Here is a 25,016-nt window from a genome sequence, read left to right as displayed (position 1 = left end):
AACTTCAAGTAAGTTTCCAATGTATTTTTTTTCTCCCACAACCAGGTAATTCTCTCTTCAGCCACTTGTCCCTTTTAAGTGCATTTCAGCTGAATTTGCTCTCCAAGCTCAGGCCTGAGTTAAGCAGAAATCATGTCAAAAATTGGATTCATATAATATTGTTTACACAGGGAGCTGTTAAAGATTCTGCCTTTCGTTTAGTCATCTGTGCCATCCATAGTATCACGCAGTTGAACTTGAGTTCTTTCAACACCTTTCTCCCTTCCCACTTTCAAGGTTCCTGTTTTTACTGGGCATATCACGGCACAACATTTACCATTTTTTAGAGAAGGACATTTGGCTGAATGATGACGATAGTCTCTTTTCAACTATTGCTTGGTCTTCTAAATAGTTCAAAGTTTTGTGCTCATAATTCAGTTTTGCAGCATTCGGAGAATATTACCATTAAGGAGAGACACCAAGGACAAATAAAGAGTTGGGGAAGCAATGGAAGTTATATAACATGATGCAGAGAAAGTCTTTAAGGACTGTGGAAAAACAGGCAAATTATATTATCATGGATTATGAAAGTGTCCTTATATTATTGAAGTTTCGGTTAAATGCTGCATTGAAAACATGGCAATTCACGTCGATTACCATTATCAATGCAGACAGCAATGAAGGGAACACATTTTAAAATCTTAAATTTGCTGCATTGCCCATTGTAGAGCGGCAGAACTTCTGGGCGGTAGCACTCATAATTGCTGCAGTATTACACACCATATATGGGTTTCCTAAATGCATAGGACAACTAGCCTAACAGTTGAGGAACCATGATCACTCGACAAGATTCCAGGCGAGAAAAAAATATAAAAAAACGATGCATTTACTGGAAACAGAGAACAAAATGTAATTTCACATTCAAAGTTCTCTATCAGGGGAGACGCAATGAGTTCTCCCGAAACAGGAAGGGATTTGCTTTTTAGAAGGCGGGCTCTTGGAAACGCTGTGGGCATTCATATCCCCCAACGTATTAAACGCAGCTCGTAGCCTGCAGTGCCTCACAACAGTCACTGCTTGTTTTTCTGTCCTTTCGACTAACGAGAAGCACCTGGCGCTGTGGGGGCTTCTCTGCTTGTTTGATGTTCCCAGTTCGACTCCAATATTGACATAATGTGCCTGGAATTTTCACCTCGGAACTTAAAGTTGAGCTCGATAAAATGCAGTATTTCCAATGACATAAAGTTTTTTTTTATGAGAAATTTCATGTATTCACTGAAATTACAGAACAGTTTAGGGCCTGCACACATTTGTTCCCTGATCACCAAAGAGAATCACGGTACAAAGTTACCGAATTTATGCACACGTTCGCAAATGTATAACACAACAAATCCACAGGTCAGGATCAATGCCTCCGATTCCATATCAATCAGTAAATTCATGTACAGCTGTAACCACAATCCTCCCTGTGTTTTTGAATTGAAATAGAGGAAGCCATGGAAAATGAGGCCCCTATTCTGCACTAATTTCTTGGCCAGTGTAGCATTAATATTGTTGCTAAACAACAGCAAACAGAAGGAGAGAGTATGTGTAAATGCAATACCTTGACTTACTGTTATCCAGTTACGGTAATGCACCCTGAAAATAAGTCAGTTGCTTACTTGTTTCGAATCAACCTACATAGTCATGTTATAACCTCACTCTGAAATCTACGAGAGTAAAGGTATCTGGAGAATTAAAGGTGCCAGAGGATTTAACGCAGATCATTGTACGAACACAAAAGAGGTGCAATTATAAAGTTACCGTGTCTATCAAGAGCGATTCATCTGACAACACATTTACCGGACGCTAATTAGAATGAAAACAATCTCAGCAGGCAATGGCGTTTAATAAGTAATTCATTAAAATCGCTTGTCAACGGTCATAAAATTGATTTTAAACAGAATGATTCCCTTCAAAACTGTGCCACGCAATCACCTGATTCCACTGATGTATCGGGTTCAACCCAGACTGATGCACTCTGAAAGCGTTGCAGACAGCATACAGAGTTCATGAGCATGGAGCATGTATATTCAGAGCAAGAATGTTGCTGAGCAGCTTTAAACACTCGTACAGAATGATGGAGCTGGCTGACATTGAGGGTTCCCGCCGTGTATTTGACTGCAATCAGTTATTTTTTTATTAATATTGGCGCTTACAAACGGACAGACTGGAAATTATACCACGGTATATTTGGCTTCGAAGAATCATCTTAGAAGTACTGATTCGAAGCAAGGAACCCGTGCTACTTATTTACACATGCAAATTAATCTCATAATCCACCATGAATGTGATTTTTGAGGTTTCCCCTGCTAGCAATGTAACTTCCTCGGAACACTCTTGTTACTATAAGTAAATTAGGATGATAGAAACCTAAGGCTTGCAACCAAAAGAAGCCCATTCGGCCGTTCTATTTCCCTGCACCATTCAACATGATCATGGCTAATCTCGATGTGGAATCAACACCACCGCCCTGTCTGCCCATCATAAACCCCTGCTCATAAAAATAAACCTGCCAAATCTGCCTGGAGTGCATTGCATAACAAATGCTATATTTAATAAATAAATAAAATACTGACTGACCCCAGATCTCCCGAAAACCCTTTGACATTCATAAGGGCTTCTGAACTCACTCCAGAGACCTCTTCAAAATGTTGCCAAATATGTGAACTAATTTTAAATATTGACAAAGAAACAAAGAGCCACCTTCAAATCAAGAATAGGGATGTCAACATGTAACTGCTGGCAGTTACCCAGGACCTTGTAGTGCAATTGGAGCATTTTCTCATTCCTTGTAATTAGACCACCGCTCACGAGGAAGCACATGTGCACACGACATGAAAGCCATGGGTGTCATGACATCATGGAAAAGGTTGGGGATGCTCCACTTTCAAAGAGTCGCTGAGTGTCTCATCACTGATAAAATAGCAATAACGAGGCGACAAATTATTTAAAACATTGAACTTAGAATACGGAATTGGATACCAAGTCTTACCAAGAACATAAGCACCAATTTCTTCCTTAAGGAAGAAGTCAACTTCCTGACACCCAGATATCTCAATTCCTAAAAACGTTGCATGTAATTGGTATATAAAATTCATATTCTTCCATAATGTTGTTCTGACATGTTGCCCAAATCTCCCCTAATCTTCAGGGATCCTGTCACCTAACAGGTATAAAGCTGATTTTCTCAAGAACACATTGGGAGAGTTAAATTGTCACAAAATTCTCAACAAAAACAGAGACAAACCATCTCGAGACGTAATCACGATTCATGAGGTGCTACCGGACTTACATTATTAATCAAACAAGTTCAGCAATCCATGGTTGTCCGAATAGTTTGTAAAATGTAACTCCTAATATTATTATCCGAATACATTGCGAACGGAAATTGTAAAAAATCAAGGCCCTTGATATAATATCCTCCAACTATTCCACTAGCGAAAGCTGCACAAAATCCTCTCAGTTCGGATTATAATAACATTCCAAATACAAAAGAAAAATGATGCAGGATCTGGATGGTATTTTGTGTGAATTGATTAATGTTTTACCAAGTTAATTCTTTTCAAGGCAATTTGAATGCACCTCTCTTCCATTCCCATGGTCAAGTTGCGTCTCTCTATTTATCTCCGTCACACTCCGATTCAGGCCTTGGAGGCGTCGACTCGTTGGTGGGACCCCTCCCCTTCTTTCGTTACATGGTGGCTGATATAAGTAAATTTTCTCACTTCTCAGATTCTGCCCGCCACTAAGTTTAATCTGCCATACGCCCACGTTCTGGTTAAAAAACGAATCTGGAACCCTCCGTGCTGGCAGGCTGCCAGATATACAACATTAACTTATCTTTACTGCTAAAGCCTTTTTAACTTCTCCCACCTCCCAAAGACGTAAGTTCCCTGAAAATCACATGTTGATGCCTCATATCAGATGTCCAATCCTTTCACCGTGCAGAAAAGGACTTTTCGGGAAATTATCACTTTCCTTTCTCCAGTGGAGGATAGTATAGAGAGATGGATTAAATTTATGCTGAATAACAACCTGCTGAGCCATATCACTTAACAAATTATTCATGGTCAACACAGTCTGGGGTTAGAATTGAACCTCGGGGTTTTCTGCTCAGTGAAACTAACTGAGCCATATGATGGCACGCGATCGCATGAACTGTTTGTTACTACTGTCCATCTATAAGTTGATGTGATATCACTCAGACTCAGTGTGTGACGAGTAAATACTATCGAAAAGTATCTGAACAAGAGTTAAACTCAAAATAAGAGCTGTCTAAAATGACGGGGCGGGGCGAGGTCAGTGCAAACATTGGTAAGCTTTCTAAATTTACATAGGTTAAAGACACTACTCTGAGAATTGATGTACATTAACTGCACGGAGGCAGGTGACTGTTCTTATCAGGCCGCTTCCTGATATTCATATCGAGAAAATCCAGTGAATTTGGAAGAAGACCATTGGAAGATTTTCCAAACAGTTGGATGACTTCCGGAAATGACTTCCTCACAAGCTGCAGGTGTGGGCACCCTCCAAGCGGCTTTCCTTTTGTTCACTGGATCGTTGAACAGCTCACACGTAACAGGTGCCGCTTGCCTTTGTGTCCATTTATCCAAGGGTGCCTTTTCTTAGCACACATAATACGCTACCTTAAATCCAATCATGATTTTTTTAAACGCCATTGGAAGAACACTCTGAAATCAGTACAGTAAAACTCCAAATTGCAGTCAGGAGTAAGAACACAGATGTTGTGACGTCAAAGCTTCTAGGCTAAATAAATAAGAGAAGTAACTCCCAATTGAATGTGTTGAAAATTGTTCCCATGAACAAACGAGAGTTCAATGGCAAAGATAAATCAGAAAGTCGCCGGAAAACTTGTGTCCCAGAAGAGAAGCATCGGCCTTGGATCCTATAGAATGCCTGCCAGAAATCCTAAATTGAATTAAAAAAAAAAATAGTTGCTCTAAGCGAAAAGGAAATGTTGCATAATATTCAAATTAATGATCCCTGGCTTTAGAAGGAGAGTTTTCTACCAAATGAGCTTAAATGGGAAAGATCAGAAATTCAAAATCGGTTCGAGGGGTAAAAACAGCAGAATGATTATTATCGATGCGAACAGGCCAACAGAGAGCTATAGAATTATTTTAGCACAAAATACAATTTCTTGCCTTAATTTTATGATGTTACATTTTAATCGCTTAGAAACGAAAGCACTCCTGTTAAAGATTAAGGACTATCAATTAATCGTGTGGCCTTAAGGTGGGGATTACAACGCCAGTTTGACAGAGACAAAAGCAAACTTTTTTTACAGATGTTCTACGGCTTATTCGACCAGAAGCTGTATTTCCATCATCATTCAAATTCAAGGGCGTGATGATATGTCCAACCAAACTCACATAGAATTTGAAGAAAGATTAGATTGTAGAATAAGAATGGTTGTGACATTCCAATTATTAAATAGTACATAAGAATATAAGAAATATTAGCAGGAGACGGCCAAATGGTATCTTTAAACTTCCTCACTATGCAAATCGATCATAACGCGCCTGAAATGCACATCTGTGCACATGTGTCTTCTTCAACGTTCAATTTATTTATTGATGAAGCTCCACTGGCCGCTGCGGATGAGAATTTCAAACACTAACAATCCTCTGAGTGAAAGAAAAAATGCTCCTCCCCTCCGATTTAAATGGGGATCTCCATGATGTTATTTTTAACAGCGGCCCTCGCCCTATATATCCGCTGGCATCGGCCATGCAATTCCATTCGGAAACTTATACCTGAACAACAAACTGAGCTATTAGCCTTCTAAACTTCAAAATCTTCCACAAAACAAGCTCAAGATTTGCACAAAAAACACCCAATTCATCCCAGTAATCAGCGTCCTGAATCCTGCCTGAACTAACTCCAGTGTAATTAAAAACAAATAAACTGCGGATGCTGGAAATCCAAAACAAAAACAAAATTACCTGGAAAAACTCAGCAGGTCTGGCAGCATCGGCGGAGAAGAAAAGAGTTGACGTTTCGAGTCCTCATGACCCTTCGACAGAACTTGAGTTCGAGTCCAGGAAAGAGCTGAAATATAAGCTCTTTCCTGGACTCGAACTCAAGTTCTGTCGAAGTTCACTCGGGCACACAGCTCAGATCTTCGTTTAGCACCGAAACTTCACTGACGCTTCCAACTGCATTGGCTTTTTTTTTAGTGGATTATCTCGATCAACACTCCCCTCTCTGTACTCATTTAAGGGATTCATATCCCACTGTCTGCGTCCCTGTCCGTATGTGCATTGACGGAGTAATGGTTTTGGGAAGATATTCACTGTTATTCATTGCTCAAATGATATTTCTGTTTTACCCTGTTTGAGTGTAAAGTGCGAGCAGATACCGCTGCTGCTGTTTCCCTCACGGCTAGAGACCGACACACTTGATATACGGACAGCCGTATAACAACCACATCGGCTGACTTTCCATAAAACAATACAATCATTGTAACTGTGGCAAGTTCCATGAGCACGTATGACGAACATTCAGCGCGTGTACAGAAAGCTCAGAAGGTAAAGGGAATGGGGCTCTTCATTGCAAGGATGGCGAAGAATAAAACAAATTACAAGCTACAGCTGATCTAGTAATGGCAGCGAGACTGAATGATAAATAGGCAAACCAAACCGATTGATTAGTAATTTGAACTATATTTTAATAATGAAGGGGAAATATCAACTAACACATGATTAATAGTCTCTCGAGAAGGCAACGGTGGAACCGGAAGTGATACCAACATCCTGTACAGGTCTCCGTCTAACCTATTATGCAAAAATACTAATTGTAGCAGGAGCAAATAGAGAGTAAAAGTGGGAAATAACTGGATTATAGTGAGCTTAGTGGAATAGACTGTAACTAATAACAATAAAATGCAGGGATCAATGTAATTGTTTGGGTGGCACAAGAGAATTTGAAGGATTGAAATAAAAATTGAAACATTAAATGGCATCTTGGTAAAAACTTTTACACGTCAACAATGAGAAAACTTTACGTGTTTTTTTTAAAGACTCCAGAAATTATATTGTCAGACAAAATATATAAACGATGTAAATCACATGACAAATCCACGCTGAATAACCCCATAGTGTCAAAGTTAAATTAAGTCGTACACACTTAGCACATGGAAAGCCAGTGTTAGAAGGGCGGAGGAGAACGACCAGGAAGAACATGAACACTGTTAGAAGCGTTGGAAAGCAGTACCGAAATCCATGAAACAAAGTTATTAACTAACATATAACAAAGTAACTAAATATTCTAACAGCACATTGACACAAAAGAGAATAAAAAATAAACAGCAGGAGAATTGGGACATCAACCAATGAACAGGGTGTAAAAAAATGTGAACAGGGAGGCGATGACAGATCTTTTAGCGAATTACTTTGCTTAAGAGTTCCCTTGAAGTGGAATAAGGTGCACTTGCGACTGGAAGGCTGGATTCGAAATTATCTAGAATCACATAAGAATGAAGTCGAGAAAAATCTAAAGAGGACAATGAAGCTGAGGTGATCAGGCCCAATCTCTGAGGAACGGACTTACCGACTCGAAACTTTAACTTGGTTTGTCTCTCTCCACAGATGCTGCAAGAGCTGCTGAGATTTTCCACAATGTCCTTGTTTTTTTTTTAATGCTAAACTTTCTCTGTCCTGCAAGCTGGGTAAATATGAAGTGTCTGTGCAGTTTCGGTGAATGGTTCAGTAAGTCCCCTGTGACTAGGAAACTGAAACAATCCCATCAAGACAAGGCACAGTCCGATATTTACCAGTCGTCTGCTCTCACCACACCAAAAGAACAACAATGATCCATTGTTTCGTGATCACATAAACAGTCGTAGTTTGACACATAAAACGTGGTGCCTGATGGCCCAGTGTTATCACTGGGTTTCAGTAAAAGTCTCTGTTTGATCGCAGGTCATCTTCTGGGATATTATGATGATTACAGGATGGAATCACTGATTGTCAGATCGGTTCATTGCTGCTGGAATATGGCTCTTGTGATCTCCTAACAGTGCCAGTTGCCGGTGGTGATCTCCCCACTCTCGGTGAGTTGAATTGCTGACACTAGCGCGGTCACCCCTCCTCTGTGCCCTGCCGCTGTTATGAATTCCATTCCAATTCCCCTTCAAATATATGTACAAAGAAATCTGCTAAGAAAAAAGAACTATAGCCGAGCTTCTCCGTCAAACAGTTAAGTGTGAACAGTGCGAGGGGAGATTATTTTTAATGTCAAGAGATTGCAAGAACAATTTGACTTTGAATGAAACGCATGTCCTTGACATAGTTTTAGATGTTACATATTGAAGTTGCAGAACATTTAAAAAGCTATTAGAATGCTCAAGAAATATTGACTACCGGAGGCAAAATAAGTAAATTTGCACTCATTTAAAGGAAGTCTAAATTTGTGCTGCTTCACTGGGTCACAAAGTCCCTGGAGAACGAATAAATGACCTCCTTTGTTTCTCCCAGAGTGTTTAGCTGCCGTAGTTAATGCTGCTTGCTGCCAAGACAGCGAACAATTCAAAGCTCCTTCTCCCCTTTGCCACTATCAAAACGTTATTTAGCCCTTAACACGGCCATTAACATGCCCTTTGTTCTTTTGTTCATGACGTCAAGATTAGTCTGTCCTTTGCAGTCAGCTATCACTGGCCTTCTATCCAGCTTGATCAGCGCCACAAGCATTGAACAGTATCCATTTCATGAAATTTCTACTTCGCTTTAGCTCTGAAGAAGAGTGAATCAAATTCGAAACATGGATGCCCAATATCTCTACACGTCCATCCCCGCCAGTATGGCCTGAGGCTTCCCCACTTCTTACTTGACCAGGGGCCCGGGCAATCAGCCATCCATCACCAAACCCCGTCTGTCTGAAGTTGTTCTCCCAAACATAAATTTCTGCTTTACCTTGCCTTACTTCCTGGATTTAAAATGTGAGGCTATGGGTTGCCGCATGTACCCAGTTATCCCTGCCTCTTCAAGTGTACATTGGTGCATCCATTGTTCCATTCTTACTCACACAACTCTTTTAATTCGATACGTCAATCACCGTACCGGTGCAGCTTCCTGCTCTCGTCCAAATCTGAGCAAAAAAAAAAAAAAATTTTGCTTCCAATTACCACCCCGCTATGCCCTTAACATGCTCCATCTCCGGTATTTCCCCTTCCTTCCTTAACCTCTCTCTCATCATTTATTGAATAGCGTGCGCATCACTTTACAATGAGAAGCCTAGTGACTATCACAGACACCTCGACTCATGGTCCTCCACAACATGCTTCCTGTGACGCATCCATCCCATTCTCCCAGTTCTCTCAGCAACTTTGCATCTGTTACGATGATGCTACTATCCAAAACGTCACTTCGGGCATGTGTCCCTTCTTACATAACCGAGGATCATCACACTCTGTTGCGGACAAGACCCTCAAGCGTGTCCTACCCACCTCCCGCGCCTCTGCCTGCACACGCCCCCTCCCTTCTAGGACCATGATATTGCCCCCTTTACCCTCAATTTTCAACAAAGCCATCTCCAGATTCGAATAATATTCTTGTGCCATTTCTGCCAACTCCACCAAGACATCACCACAAAACAAAACTTCTTCATGTCTTGAAATATGTGGATAAAAGTGTTTCCAGTGTTTTAGAATGGCAGGAGGCTAAGGAGAGAATCGATTGTTATTGACCCACTGTCAACAGCAGGGTTCTGACTGCCAGAGACGCTAACTCCGCAGGGCAAAATTAATCTCACCGAAAGAACTCACTGTAGGTTTCCGAAGACGCAAAGGCGGGTAGCCGCAGGCTTGGCACCGAGGGTCACGATGGGGAAAGATGAGACCCTTTAGGGACTGTACCGGAAGGTCAATGCGACGGTGGGAATAACAACGATATGGGTCAGTAGATGAATGTGGTGGGTGAGCGCAACCAGGTCAGTGCGGGCGTATTGATAGAAAGTGCAGATTGCTTGGCTGACCATTGTTGAAATCGACATTTCTAATTTAACTTGGATTATTTTCTAATCAAGGAGAAGAAGAAAAGTATCGGCAGCTAAACAGCGAATTGGGTAATGTCAATGGGACAAATTCAGTGCCGGCACATACAATTGTCGTAGCACATCCTCGGTTAGAATCCTGAACGTGAACGTTACCTGTCCCCATGTCAGAGACACACAGCTAATGGTTGACTGACAAAATGCAGGGTTGGAATGAAACCGTCTGTTTGTTTACCTTCATTTTGTGTAATACCGATGCATCAGTAACAATTATAATTGGAACTGAAGGAACGAACAGGTTCCAAAAATCAGTAGATAATTGTGAACAGCCAGGTTCTTTTTGTAGGACCAGCCCTTAATGTGCACACATATGAGTTTTTTTTTGTCAGGATAGTTCTGAACTGGTTGATGTCCTGCATTTCGAAATGTCTGTCTTGAGTCAATAATTCAAAACTGCTGACGGAATGTGATTGTTTAAGAGAGTGTGAATTCTAGCAATTATCGTACCTATTACTATCGTTGGTGGAGTTTCACCCCGTGTATCCGCCTGGACCCATTTGAATGGATCTCTTCAGAGTTTCTTCATAAAATGCCGTTTCAAGAACACCAGATGTCGATGTTTCGCAGATAAATGTGTTACACAGTAATCGAGCAGGTGGGAGAGACAGTTGACAGTTTTCATTTTTAATAGTGGCAGCAGAAATTCTGCCCTCTCCAATAGCATGCTTCCTTTTTAACTTTGATTCCTTCTTTTTGATTTTCTCACTGTTGTGTTGTTTCATTCAGGCATTGCCTCAGTTTTACGATTAAATTCTGCTCTCAATCATTCATATCTTCTCGCAACTTCACTTTGGAAGAATTCACAGTAACTGGGTTATGCTGAAAAAAATAAGCACTTTAATTGGACGTTGTATAATGTTCATGGTTTCTTGAGGGATCTTCCCTGTTTCTGTACGGAGGACGGTTCCCTCCAGTTAAGTGTAAAGTTAGAGAAAGCAGAGATTAAACTGTATTTCAGCTATTTGAATCGTTGTTCCATCTAGCGCTGTGCTTTACAACTGAAAGATAAACATTTTTTTTGCTGTGAGGTCTGTCAGGAAGAGCCATCGAATATTTTTCTTTCTCTGTGCATTGTATATGATATAAAGAGGTGGAGACATGCATCGTTTGTAAACATTCTCATCTGCTCATTGCGGCTGGACAACTGCACAAACTGTGAATTGTAGCGCTGAAAATCTAGCGGGCGAAAACAATCGAATAGAAAGATGTACTCGCGATTAATGTCATTGATAGAAGAGAAACAAGCGTTGGAGTGACAGAGAACGATCTGTGGTAAGATAAACACCAGTCTAAAGAATGCACAAGGTTGGACGTGTGATATGATCGCAGCAATTACTGAGATAAACTGTTTTGAATTTGTTTAAATGATGCTGCCACGTATAGTGAGAATTCATGGTGGACCTGCTCCCCATGAGTTCAGCTAATCAAGGCCTCCCTTTGGTTTTTCTTTTCTTTTTGTTGTTTGTTTTCTTTTCCTGAAGCTTAATTTTCTTCCTGACTTAATAACCAGGGATATTAGCGTCGTGTTTTCATTTCAATGTTGGCAATTCAGTGCTTCAATGTCGTTTATTTAAAATTGCATCCGACAAGTATGTTGAAAAAGTGGCAAAATTATTTCAAGAATATTATTTATCAAATGCTCATGAAAATGTGCTGAGGGAATTAAGCACAGTTGTTATGTTCGCAGGGTATTGGTTCTGTAACACAAATGGGAACAGGTAATCATTTCTTATTGCCCTAACTGTACTCTGTTGCTGATATTTTTAGACAGTGATTTTGCTGATATATATCCCTGTATAAATCAGCTCCTCGTACTTTGTTCAATTTGTCTACATTCCAAAACCCTCACCTACAGCCTTCCTTCCAGCTCGTACATGTCATCCCCCCTCTCTTACTTACAATTTCACTCAACGTCTCGTTCTCCAAATTCATCTTCCAATGGGAGCCAAAAGCTCCAACCAACTACCGTGTAATTCTTTTTATTTTAAAGATTGCGTTATCAAAGCACTGATCGAATGCATTAAGACAGTAGAACGATTCAGCTGTAATAAACGATTTCGCTCAGGCTTCCCTGCCCTTTGACTGCAGCCCATTTGAGAATTTAAACATTTGGATTCCGCCTATGTAAATAAATTACTGCCTCTCGACTGGCACTGCAGGGTCACTCAGTTCTTTCTGTGGCGTTCGCAAAATGTTACATATTTATTAAAGTAGTTCATTATTCATTGCTGACATGTTTTCAAATTAAATCCAATTAAACATTCAAAAAAGCAGCGTGAATCATATGATGAAGCAAGTTGCAAATTGTACCACAGGTCATATCACCTCCTGCTTTGGACCCGCATCTTAACTGAAACATTTATGCGTATTTTTTTCCCCTGTCCCAGTTAGATTAGTGGCGATTGTGATCCTTTCCTGATGAAAGTGCAGTCTTCCCGAATGTATCACTGGGCACCTGCTGGGCATGTCTGTGGCCGATCTCCCTGTCGTTCTTACTGAAATGATAGTTCGATGGAATGTGCTGCTTTATTTCCGAGGTAAGTTCTTGTAAATTACTGCTGTGAGCTGCCTCATAATCAGCTTGACATTTACAGTCACAGTGCTTTCTATATGGTTCACAGTCGCTTTTCACGTTGACTGATTCTGGCCACATGTTGCGAGAAACTAAATACAAAATATTGTAGCGCGAATACAGCGGCTGTGATTCTTGGAATAGTCAACTGTTCTGAACTGTCCCATGGTATAGTACACGTGAAAAAAAAAAATCTGATAATGTTCCCTGGCGTGTCATAATTAAATTGTTTTTTGCTTCTTCACCTGCATCGTCCGCTTATTTATTGTTTCTTCTGAATTTACATCTGTGTCCCAATGATCAGACATATTGTGTTTTCAAGTAGAATCAGACGATGACTCCTGAGTTGAAAGAAGGAGGAGAATCTCAATGGACCAGAGCCAGAGAGCCGAATGTTGTTCAGCATTTTATTTTTCCGTATATCTGGCAGATTAATTCTGTTGTTGGTTAACCATCTTGTTTGTAGCAGTTATCTGTTTCCTTGTGCTGCCTTTTAATATAAAAGAGCACAGAGCAGCATTGCTGCCACTTTACAATACCCATCAACACCTGGATTAATTTACTTACCCGGAATAATTTCAGTGAAGAGAAGGTGAACGCTGTCAAAAGCCCAATCAAATTAATCCCAAAAATGGTGAAAGGTCGATTCTACTGATGGCCATCTAGCAGCGAGAGTTCCCCACACAAGTAGACTAGTGTCTGATGATGGTGATTGTGGTGCCTGTCTGATTTCGCAGCAAATAAGTTCAAAAGAAGCAAGATGGAGCGGCGGGTGGAGGAGGAAGTTTTTTGGGACGGGGCTGTGGGTAAAGCTTGGGCTGTTATTAGATCATCCAAGATCAAAGTCTTTTGGGGGGTGGGGGCTGCAGGGGTGGGGTGGTTCTGTGAGTGGACATTTTCATTTCTGGTGAGTGGTCAGGGTGTGAAGTCGGAGTCTGTGTGTCCGCAGTGCTCTCTGGTTACCATTTACTCACCTGTAGTCGGTGGGATTCTCCGGATGGGCCAACATTAATTGAGCATTCCTAAAAGGCCTGATAAGATTGTGTTGAGCGGCCATCCTGGCTCCACTACGTTTTGTGATTTGTGGTATCACCTACCGTGATGCTAACAACAGTTACAACAATTTGACCCATCGACAGTGTGGAAATGGCCGTAGTTTCCATGTCATCATGGTGAAGTTGCGTGCAGGGGAACGTCCAGGTAGTCATATTGCAATGTGAATTTGCAGCTGTACGTCGAGGTGGTGTTGAGCATGAGATTCCATGGTAATGTTTAAGCAGGGTTGGGAGTCCTATTGTCCATGCTGTTGAAGGTAGTCACAGCTGCTGTGTTGTAGAGTTATCTGCGACCTTCGTGTGGTGCTGCCTTATAGCCAGGTAAATAAATGTTTGGACGACAAGTTTGTGTAGGTTCCCCATGTGTGAGTTCCAATGTGGCGATTCCCTTTGAGAGGATTAAGGTTTTTGGGACGTCATTATTAAAGGCGGCTTTTGTTTAGCGATGATTCTCAGTCAGGCTGAATCTGTTTTGCGAGGGGCCGCCGCAATGGGAAGGGTAATTGTGAGTGGGAATGAGTCACTGAGTTTGAATAGGCGCACTGCCGTATCAGTGTGGGGAGCATTGTGATATTGGATTGAAGTTCCCGTGTGAGCAGGGGTGCTTGCATGAAGTGGTTTCTGTGTGTGAGCCTCTTCTTGTGAGGGGTTTGTTTGCACCATTTGCGATGTCCATGTTTGCGGTGGATTTCTCGCTTTCGTAGTATTTTGCAGATCTCAAGATGTGGATTGGATCTCTGTAGTATCAAAAAGTCCTTGTTCCCTTCAGAAGGCACTTGGGTTTTTGAGCTGTGTAATACTCCCTTATTTTAATGGCCACGATTTAATTTTCGCCCTGCACAACTTCAGGGAATGTTTGCAGATCAGAAGTTCTGAGCCTTGCTTCATTCTCACTATACTTAAATGGGAGCCCGCCATTCACAACGACGTCACCATGGGGAAAAACTTGCCTCCAACTAGTCTGCACAGTAACCACATTTTTTTGAAAGCCCAGGTGATATCTACAATGTGTCGCCTCTGCTCATTGGAGAAGTGATCAAATTTCACTGACCTATTCAGAAAATTTAATTCCGCCACTTTGAACCACCGTTTCTGCTTCCTCTGTAATGTTTTCATATCATTCATTTTGTATGCTGTTCAACACTGCCACAACACTACACTTGAATCTGAACTAATGCTGTTTGCATTTTTATCATGACTAATTTTCTCCAAATCCTTATCCCTGTTAATAAAGCACAAAACCTACATGCTTTATCATCATAGTTTTCCGGAATCACTAATTTACGGCAATGTAGCAGCCTGTCTCCAATCCACATGTTTATTATACCAATTGTTTTCTATATTCGCTCCTCCAGCTCATTACCAACGTAACCACTTTACACCGTCGAGTCATTGGCAAATTCTGAACTTGTGTGTTTAAACCCAATTATCTGCCATCACTACGTACTTGTTAACCAAGCGATTAACGTTGATAAGTTAATTGTTTTTTTGATGTGATGGAGAATGGGAGTCATCGTATGTGGAATACTTGGTCAGACTTGTGGAGGATCAATTTAGAATAATGATTTTATTTACGTATGTAAGGCCCTGATGGATATTGACATGGTGACAGCTGAATGGATGTTTCTCCTCGTGGGATAGACTAGAATTGAATTTAATGTTTTTTTTTTAAAAAAAACTAAGGTTACTACCCTTTTCAATGCAGGTGAGAAGATTTTTTCTCTCAGATGCCTCTGAAACTTTGAGCATCTCTTGTTCAAATAACAGTGGCAGCAGGAGCAGTGCACATTTTTTTTAACACGGATGTTGAATCACACTTTATTTAAAAGGGAGACGAAGTTGATCGGGGGTAGCTTAAAAGTGGGGTTGAGGCCACCGTAATATCAGTCATGATCTTATGGAATGCAGAGCAGGCCCTAGTGGCAGAATGACCTACTGTTGCTCCTAGTTAGTATGTGTGGGGAGTATGTTATTGCTGAACAATGCCTGCTGCAGCAGTTTCCATGCGAGAATGAGAGAGGGGGTAGTTCTGTGTGGAGAGAGATCTCTGTGTTTACAACGTTTCTCTGAGTGGATGATGTCTGAGGATGGGGCTAGTTTGTGGGAATGGGGAGAAGTCATCTCTGTGGAGCAAGGCTGCTTCGGCAGGGCTGAACAATAGCGATGAACAGCACTGTATCCTTCTCATTCTGTCTTTCACTGTCCTGTGTACGTCTTCCTCCGTTATCTTCTTGTGGCCTTATTTCATACCGGGTTCGATTTCCAAATCAAAGCACTGCCCGAGACACTCAACTGCTCAAGTTCTGCTCCCTTGTTCATCTCTGATTTTCATCACTTCAGCATTGTGGAGCGAGGGTTACACATGAACTACAATCATACCTCCTCCAGCTGTCATACAATCAATACAACTTATCAGATTATCTTTCAAAATATGCCTCAACCACCGTTATCCCAGATGAGATCTGGTAAAGGTACTTATTTTCAAATCAAGCTATAACCTGTCTTCTTGGGAAATGCGGAAGGAGAAAGGAAATTTTAAATTAAAATATTTAAAAAAAGAAAACTGAAAATGTATGAAAACAAATCTGCTCGTCTGGAAGCATCTGTGGAGAGGGAAACAGGGAAGATGTTAAGAAACCAATGACACATATTTCTTAGGAACTGGAGAGTAGTGCAATTCCAATGTGCTTAATGTTGTTGCAAAAAAAAAGTCGAAGGGACAGTGCAACAAATTCAGGGGTCCAGCATATGCTAGAGGGTAGGAGAGATTACATTAGAAAATTGCATTGATACATAAGACAATGGGAATGGCAATCAAATTGCTAATGTTTGATACTTTTGTCTAGACGAGGTGTCGATAGCAGAATAAATGTCAGCACTGCCTGAAGCAAAATAAAATGATGGCAGAAAATGGCAGCAAAAAAACACCAGCTCTGTCTAAGCACGAAAAGAATTATCGTTACAGACTGGCAGTGGTATAGAATAAAATCAAAAAATAGAACAATCTTCGTTGCCTGAAGATGTTAAATTCAATTCTGAATCCAAGAGGCATTAATATGCCTAATTGGAAGCTAAGTTGTTGTTCTTCCAGCCTGCATTGAGCTTCATTGAAACATCACAACAGACTGAGGACAGAGAATTGAGCATGAGAGCAGTACGGTGAATGGAAATAGCAAGTCATAGGAAGATCGGGATCATCCCTGACACAGATCATTTCATTTACCACAAGAACAGCAAGTCTGCTTTCGGTCTCCCCAATGTAGATGAGACTGCACCGTGACATCGAATACATGAGAGTACATTGAACAAAGTACATGTAAATCACTGTTTGACCTGGAGGGATTGGTTGAGGCTTTGAAGGTGAAGAGGAAGGAGGTAAAGTTGCATTCAGTACAGGTCCTTCCATTGAACGTGAGAGTGCCCTTGGAAACGCAATAAGGTGTTGGGTGTGTTAGCGGATTGCACCAAGGAGTCACAGAGAGTGCTGTTCCTTTAGAGTCTTGACAGGCTAGGGACGGGTCCATGTGTTTGTTGCTGGCATAATGCTAAAATTCTTGGAAGTGGCGTAGGCTGCTGGGGTGAAGAATGAGTTCCAGGGAGCCACTTCCTAGTGTCAGGAAGGATGTGTGCAGAATAGCTAGATATGCATCGGACACTTTTCAGAGGGGAAAAAAAAAGTGGGGTTACTTGGCTAGTGAACAAGGGAAGCTTTTCAGGATGTTAATTGCGAAACGTAGCTTCCTCAGATATGTGGGACGCGAGAAATGTGGGAATAGATGAGAGTCCTTACTGAAGGAATTATGTGAAGTGTTATAACTGCGACAGCTGTGGAAATCGGTGGATTTGTGAAGAATATTTGTCGACAGCAAATAGTTAACAATTGAGACAGGGAATTCACGGAATGTAGGTATCGGAGGTGGATGATGTGATGGTGAGAAAGGGATGTCATTGGGAGCAAAATTGATTAATGCTATGTTTACAGACATTCAGGAGAAAGCAAGAAGTGGCACGAAAACAGCCCTTGCTGTTCCAGAAACAAAATAATAATCCTGGGATTGCGTCGGAATTCAGTTAGGAACGTCCAACATGACCACTCACCAAAAAAGGCAGATTTACCGGGGGTCCATGCTGGCAGCCAAACCCACACCGACGTTAGTGCAACTGTGACGAGAGAAAAAAAAAAATCACCGAGTGAGTAGTTGGGGTTTGTAATGCCATGCCTGGAATTATGGTGTAGGCAGTTTCTATAGAGAAATTTAAACTATGAATGGGTGATTATCAAAATAGAAACAATGTGCAGTGTTAGAAGGAAAAGGCAGGAGATTGACACCAAGTTAAAATGTCCAGAGAGCCGGAGTAGACGCAATGGGCCTAATGCCGTCCATGTACTCCTTTACAATTCGTTGATCCTGTGATTCTTATTTTGCGGAAAAAAAAAATAAAAACAAGTTAATGTTTGTTTCCTCAATGACAGAACGGGTTCAGCCAGGCTGAGGTGGGGGTTTGTGGATGGGGACTGTTCGGGCCTCTTTTGGTTAAAGAAACCGAGAGCCCTTAATACGCCCATGTTGAGGAGGGAAGTTTAGCGGGATTGGATGTACATAGTGAAGAATAGCAATTAGGGCCAGGTAACTGGAAAATGTTGAGGTGATATAGGGCGTCTGAATAATCACAATTTTAGGTAGGGGTTTTATGAAGAGTGGGGAGAAAAATTAGAGAAACATATGAAGGAATAACTTCATCGCGGTAGGCACTGCTGGAGACAATGGGTTAAATAGGAGAGTGCTTGTTGGGACTTTATATAAAGTAGGTACAAGTGGGCTGTAGAGTTGAGGCAACATGAGGCTGGAAGGATCAGAGGGATGTTCTCCTTTGGAGTTGAGGTCGGTAGCAGGCTTGAAAACAATGGTTTGATGTTTGTTGGTGGGGTTTTGGTCCAAATGGTGTGAAGAAGAAGTATCTGAGTTTTGGTGCACAGATTCCGGAAGGTAGAGGACTGTGTGCCAGGCAACATGCGCATGAAATTGAGTGTATCAACTTCGCTTTTTTGTACATTATGTTAATGTAAATGACTGAGCACACGGTAACACAAAACTACATGTTTATGAAATCTGTGATTCTGAGCCAAGCTCATAGGAAAACCAAAAATAATTTAACTGCCGATGTGACTCTACTTAGGCAATCGGCCATAAACTGGCATAGTGACTTATAAACTGACAGTGTGATGATAAAATAACCAGAAAGATAGAAAATAAGTAATCACCCCCAAAATGACAAAGAGTCCTCAATCCTGAGCAATAATAACACCCTATTTTTTGCAAATGAAACAAAAACCAAGAGATTAACAATGTCCCAAATTAATTGAAGAACCAGAAATTGTCGCCCTGCCGTATACACTGTCCCAATGATTAGCACGTAATCCATTGAATTTAAATGGTCGATCACCTTCAAACTGGCACTGAGACATTATGAACCCAACTGTCTTAAAACTAACTCGCTACCATTAAACTGCCTCACTCCTCCAAAAGTACAAGCTCCCCACCAACGAACCCTCGACAACCAATAAAATAACTTTAACTTCGAGCTGTCGAAAAACTGTCACCCTCGTCCTAGCAACGCAAAAAAAAAATCTATAGTCACATTCTGATTTGCTAAATAGAACATGAAACACCACTGATAACTTCAAGCTCTACTGACACAAGGCCCATATTGGGACAATGCAATATGTACCAATGATCTGACGGAACACCGGTAAACTGATAATGTGCCAGTTAACTTATTGAGCTCAATAAGTCTATGGGCAATGGCAGAAAGAGACAAAAAGTCAAATTGACTCATATATATTTAACCGTACTACCACCGATGTACTGAATCGTGTATTCATGTCATATTTAATAAAAACTGTAAAGCAATGCACTATCAGTTAAGTGAACTATACAAATAAAGAGCATAATCACTAGTTAAACACGTATTTAGTATTATATGAATCATCCAGCTCATTAAAAACACAGGAACAATAAGATGATAAGTACAACGAGAGCTGATATTGAACTATCAATACTGAAGTAAATCAACCATTTGGATTAACGTGAACCCATTACCTTTATCGGCTTCCTGATTAAACCTTACTCATCTTTTGAAGGCTGACTCGCATCAGTCAGATGGACGTATGAATGTCCGACATCAGCAATTGGAATTAAGCACCAATTCAAAAAACAAGCTGAAACTCTGTGAACACAGTTGGAAGGCCGGGGATGAGGTTTGGCCAACTTAAAGCCGGTTTGAACATTAGGCAGAAGCATTCCGTGGCCTTCGAATGATGGCTCGGGATTATTTGGGACTATTGAAAATGTTTGGAACATTAGTTTAATTCATTTATTGGCTTTAAAGGTTAGATCAGGACGATTATGGACCAACAAATAAAATTCCCATTGTCGGCAGAGCCCAGAATTGTTCCACTAAACACCTACTTTGACTTTGTCTGTGCTGGAGAGTAGATTATTGCTAACGTGTGATTAAGAGAAAGACATTGGCGAAATTGAATTTGAAACACATTCACATATTGGATATGGGTAAACGCCAGGCACTAATCAAAGCAGCAAAACCAATTTTCCGAAATTACGCCAGGGGGACAGAAAGATGGGAGCGATACTGAATAGTCGTTGATTTTATATGAAGCAGCAGTCCAGTACTGCTCCAATGGTGTCTGTGTTAGGGGAACTTTCTTATATTTAGGCAGTACTGTCATTATCAGAAGTGAAACATTAAGTGCTTCAGCATTGTATATAAGCAGTGATCAAGCAATCCAGCAAATAACAAATTAAGTATTGCATTGGGGTTTTCTAAGTGGTACATTTTAAGGTAAATTGACAGTTGGCAATATGTAATTCATATAAAGGGAGAAATACAAATACCATATCAATATAAGGATATCTTGCTGATTCAACATTCATAAATTGACTCGAAGCACACGACTGTTAAAAGAAAACAAACACCTGATACAATAATTATACAGCACCCGCCACAACAATCAGCTCAATGTCCGAATCTGCAATTTTCTGAGCACCAAGCAAATGATTTAGAATTCATCACTTAACCAAGTTACCACGACCCATCAACTCACTCCTCGCTATGAATACAAATGAATAAAATGTAGAAAAGCTACCCTGTGCTCTGAAACTGATCAAGCATCTCAGAAATCCTCCAGTATATGTCACTTTCCATGTTATCTAGCCATGCTTTGGAATTTAAACTGATACACTGTCCAGCAGCCCAGAACCATTAAAAACATTCAGGACCCAAACAAAAGAGGCTTACTCGTTATCCGAGGAAATCTTTATCCCTCATCGAAATCCTATCTGTAAAGTGATGCCCCTGGTCTGCTCTGGGGAGCTTGGCTACACCGAAGCATTTTTTTTAGAAAAATCCCATAACAACAGTAGCTTGAGGACGGTGTTGTTGAGGATGGGGTGGCATTTGGGTTTTATTATTTTTTTTGGGGGGCGGAGGAAAATGCCAACATGCTGGTTGCAGATGTTCACAGTCTGAGCAATGGCAATGGTCAGTTAAACCCGCCAAGTTAGACGTTTTGTTTGTAGCACACGTCAGTTTGCTGACATCTTATTTCCTGACCAACAATCAATGGCACTAATTAGATTATTTGCAGGCGACATTCTGTCATTTTTTTCCCTTGAATCTGTGCTGTCATCCCGATATACAGCCCTGATTCAGTGGCCTGGATATTTTCAATCTCCAAATGCTTTATTTAAATATTATAAGGGAGCAGCGACGAAGCTGCTGGTGCAGACATCACCACAACGCCAGGTGCTTCCTGTCAGTTATGCACAACAGCAAAACATACAGCGCGTGTTCTGTTTTTTCTACACATTACGAGCTGCTTTGTGATTACACACAAACATCTTCAATAGTAATTACTCATCTTGTAAAGAAAACATATTTCATGTTGGAACAAATATCCCTGTGTTCTCTACCTCTCCCCAAAACTAACGCTGAATGATGGAAACACATTTATTCAAATGATTGGCAATATTTCCCGAAGAATGCGCAACTACATTTCGGCAGCATATAGAGAATGATTTAGGAGCGGCACAGTTCCGACTGGGTAAATTGGGAAAACCGCCCAAGTAATAATGGTGATCTCTACACATCTGTTATAGGTGATAATGGTAATCAAACAACTGCCATTTAAATGAAACATTTTCTCAAAGTATGATAACAATGAGCACCAACAAATTAGAAATCAATGGAGATGCAGCCGGTATTTTGATTTAAGGTTATTTCAATCTCATTAGTTAGCTACATCGCTAAGTTTAGCTGCATGAATTTTAAATGTATTGACCATCATCTTACATGGAATGTCCGTCAAATTCTCCTGCACAAATTTGAAAAAATAAACTCGTTATGGGACTGCAGACAATCCAATGAAATTTACAAGTAGTAGTCACAAAAAAATCCAGTGCAAACACACAGCGTCATCAATATACGCAGAGTTATTTATTTGCGAAGCTTTTAAACTGGGTCCTTCGGCCTTGCATCTTAGAAAGAGAAGTTGTAAATAGATATTTGCGTTGATTGTGTCTGTCGCTTTCCTATGGTGAAAAGGCCTCTCGACAAAATGTACCAGTGTGTCAAGTATATTTAATTGTTTAATACGTTTAATGCATTTATGAACTTACGGTTCAATGCGCTGCACTCTGTCTGGCATTCAAAGCGGTAAAAAAGACTCCCGCCAGCTCAAACACAGATTGTAATCAGGACGCAGAAAATACATCACAGTACGTTTAAAAATTAAAACTTTGCAGCTTTCAAACAAACCGAATATGGTAACTCATTTACTCTCCTTCCTCACAGGAAAAAGGCGGTGGATGGGTCCTCGGCTCGTTTTCTCCATTAATTGGCAGGTTCATTCTCATTGGTTTGTTCGCAGGCGGTAGTATAGCTTTCCCACGTGATAACATCTATCGGTTATTTGGAAGCAAGAGTCACCCCTGTACAAGTGTTTTAAAATTCTTAATTGCCGACTCAGCCGGGTTTTCGGAAGGTGTTCGAGGGAGAGCTCGGCATCTGTGCACAGCATTCGGTTCATTCGCAATTCCCATCGCAGGAACCCACTGCCGGGACGATGCTGCGGTCCTTTCTGACTCTAACTGCAATGCAGCTTCTAAACTGTGAGTGTTTACAAATTGATGTCATCCTGTTTTATATTGAGGCTTCCACTATTATTAAACAATGAATATTATCAATACACATTTTGATATTTACTGCTTATAGTATTGAGATGATTGGGAAGGCAATTTCAGGATTCTTTTTCAATATTAAAAAAAATTCCTATTGTGTAATGGGATATTGATGCATAATAATACGCAGAGTGAAGGATGCTCGCTATCTGAAATGCCGGAGAATCCAGAAACCCTCATCACATTTAAAACATGTTCGGTTGCGCATTTAAATTCTGGTAGCGCAGAAACCAAGGGGCCAAAACTGTAAAGTGGGGCAAGGCGGTGTCCGATTGTTCGACCCGCGAAGGTCCCTGTTCTCTATCGGCGTTCACATGAGGTCCCTTTACCGGCTGGCTAGTTCGGAGCTAAAAAAATATTCCCAACTGAGAAAGTTGTACAAATGTAAAGCAGATGGCTTTCCCGAGAGATAGTGTTCCAGTATGGGCTTTATTTATGGAAAAGGGACAATGTAAATTTATTTCTGCCCTTCATTATTATCGTATGAATTGAAGATTGAAGTGTCGAGTTTATTGCTGGCATTTCATCCAATGAATATTTTAGGCAGTTCAAGTGATTTCAAAATCGATCATTTTGAATCATATTTGAAAGGGGTTTCTCCTGATTGGTGGTTGTTTAAATGCCCATTTGATATTTACCTCAGGCTGATTTAAATCCGAAATAGAACAAAAATAACATAGCAGGTGAATTTATTGAGTCCCCTGCGTCTATTCCTGACGCACAGCTCATGAAGATTTACACTCTGATCGGACAATATCAGCTGAGCTGGTACGACGTACAGAGCCATCAATGTTAGAATAACATGTAGCGGAGTCTTGGTTCATGTCAATTTACTGAAGATGAAACTGCACCTCCTAACGTGTGAGCCACCCCACATGTTAATGTCAGGGGTATTTCTAGTCGACGTTCCGTCTGAATTATGTGAATTATGAAGCACTAAAGCATCTATAACAGTTGGTTCAGCCTTAGAGTGATTTGCAAGTTCGATAAATAGTGTAAATTGATATAAAATTAAAGAGCAAAATTGATATGATAATGTTTTCTATTGGTGATTAAGTGCATTCTCCAAAGATATTGTTACTGCAATTATTTAACTGGTGGGTAATGGCATTTATCAATGTTCCTGATTAACTTGTCAGTATATCATTCCATGTTATGACCACCTTGTATGAAGGTTAAAATTCGCATTTAATTGTTTATTTTGAATGGTTATGTCAAAAGTAGGTTGGCTCAAATTTATTCCGTATTCTATTTTTTTTCACGGTCCTATGTGGTGTTTATTGAGGTATCGAGTCTTGTGCCTTTATTTCCTTGCACCTGCCTGAATTTTTGTTCACTTTTATGTCGATGCTTTTTTTCAGCTTTTTTGCTGATTCCAGCGTGTCTCTTCGGTTACAATTATGATTCCCTAATTAGAGACAGCAAATGCTGGTTTACTGAAATGGAAAATCGCTGCACTCTTGTCAGGTAAACGGTAAAAGGTATATGGTTCTCTAAATCAGTTTCCATTATTTAAAAATAAATGAATGACTCTAAATGCCAGACAATGTAATTGTTTGGAGGAACATATCTTCTAAATCAAAGAACTGCTGGAGGCATGTTTTATATATTGCTCCAGAAATTATCTTCACATATCCAAGACTGAACAAAAAGCTTTTTTCGAATACTGGAATAGTTAGGGTTGTGGAGGTGAATTCTGAAGAGTTAATTTAATTGTGATGAAATCTGAGCTTGTAGACACTTTGCGCGTGTGTTTACTTTTAAATCCATCAAGATCAACGGGCCACATTTTCCTCATTACTTTTGGAGAACGGAAATTAGGCTATTTTGTTTTACAGCTAATTAACTTAATTCCATATGAAACTGAGACTTGGATGACAAAAAGTCGAAACCGATCACATTCCCAGCATTTACCTTTGATATTGACCTCTGTGCCTCTTGTACAGAAACTACAGATTCGACATGTAATAGTAACCTGGTAATTGAAATTCAGCGCAGAAGTAGCGGAGACTGACGCTCTTCGAATGGAACGTATCAGCG

Source organism: Carcharodon carcharias, chromosome 21, assembly GCF_017639515.1.
Source record: "Carcharodon carcharias isolate sCarCar2 chromosome 21, sCarCar2.pri, whole genome shotgun sequence".
NCBI classification, from domain to species: Eukaryota; Metazoa; Chordata; class Chondrichthyes; order Lamniformes; family Lamnidae; genus Carcharodon; species Carcharodon carcharias.
The sequence above is the reverse complement of the archived record's forward strand: the minus strand, read 5'-3'. Positions refer to the sequence as shown.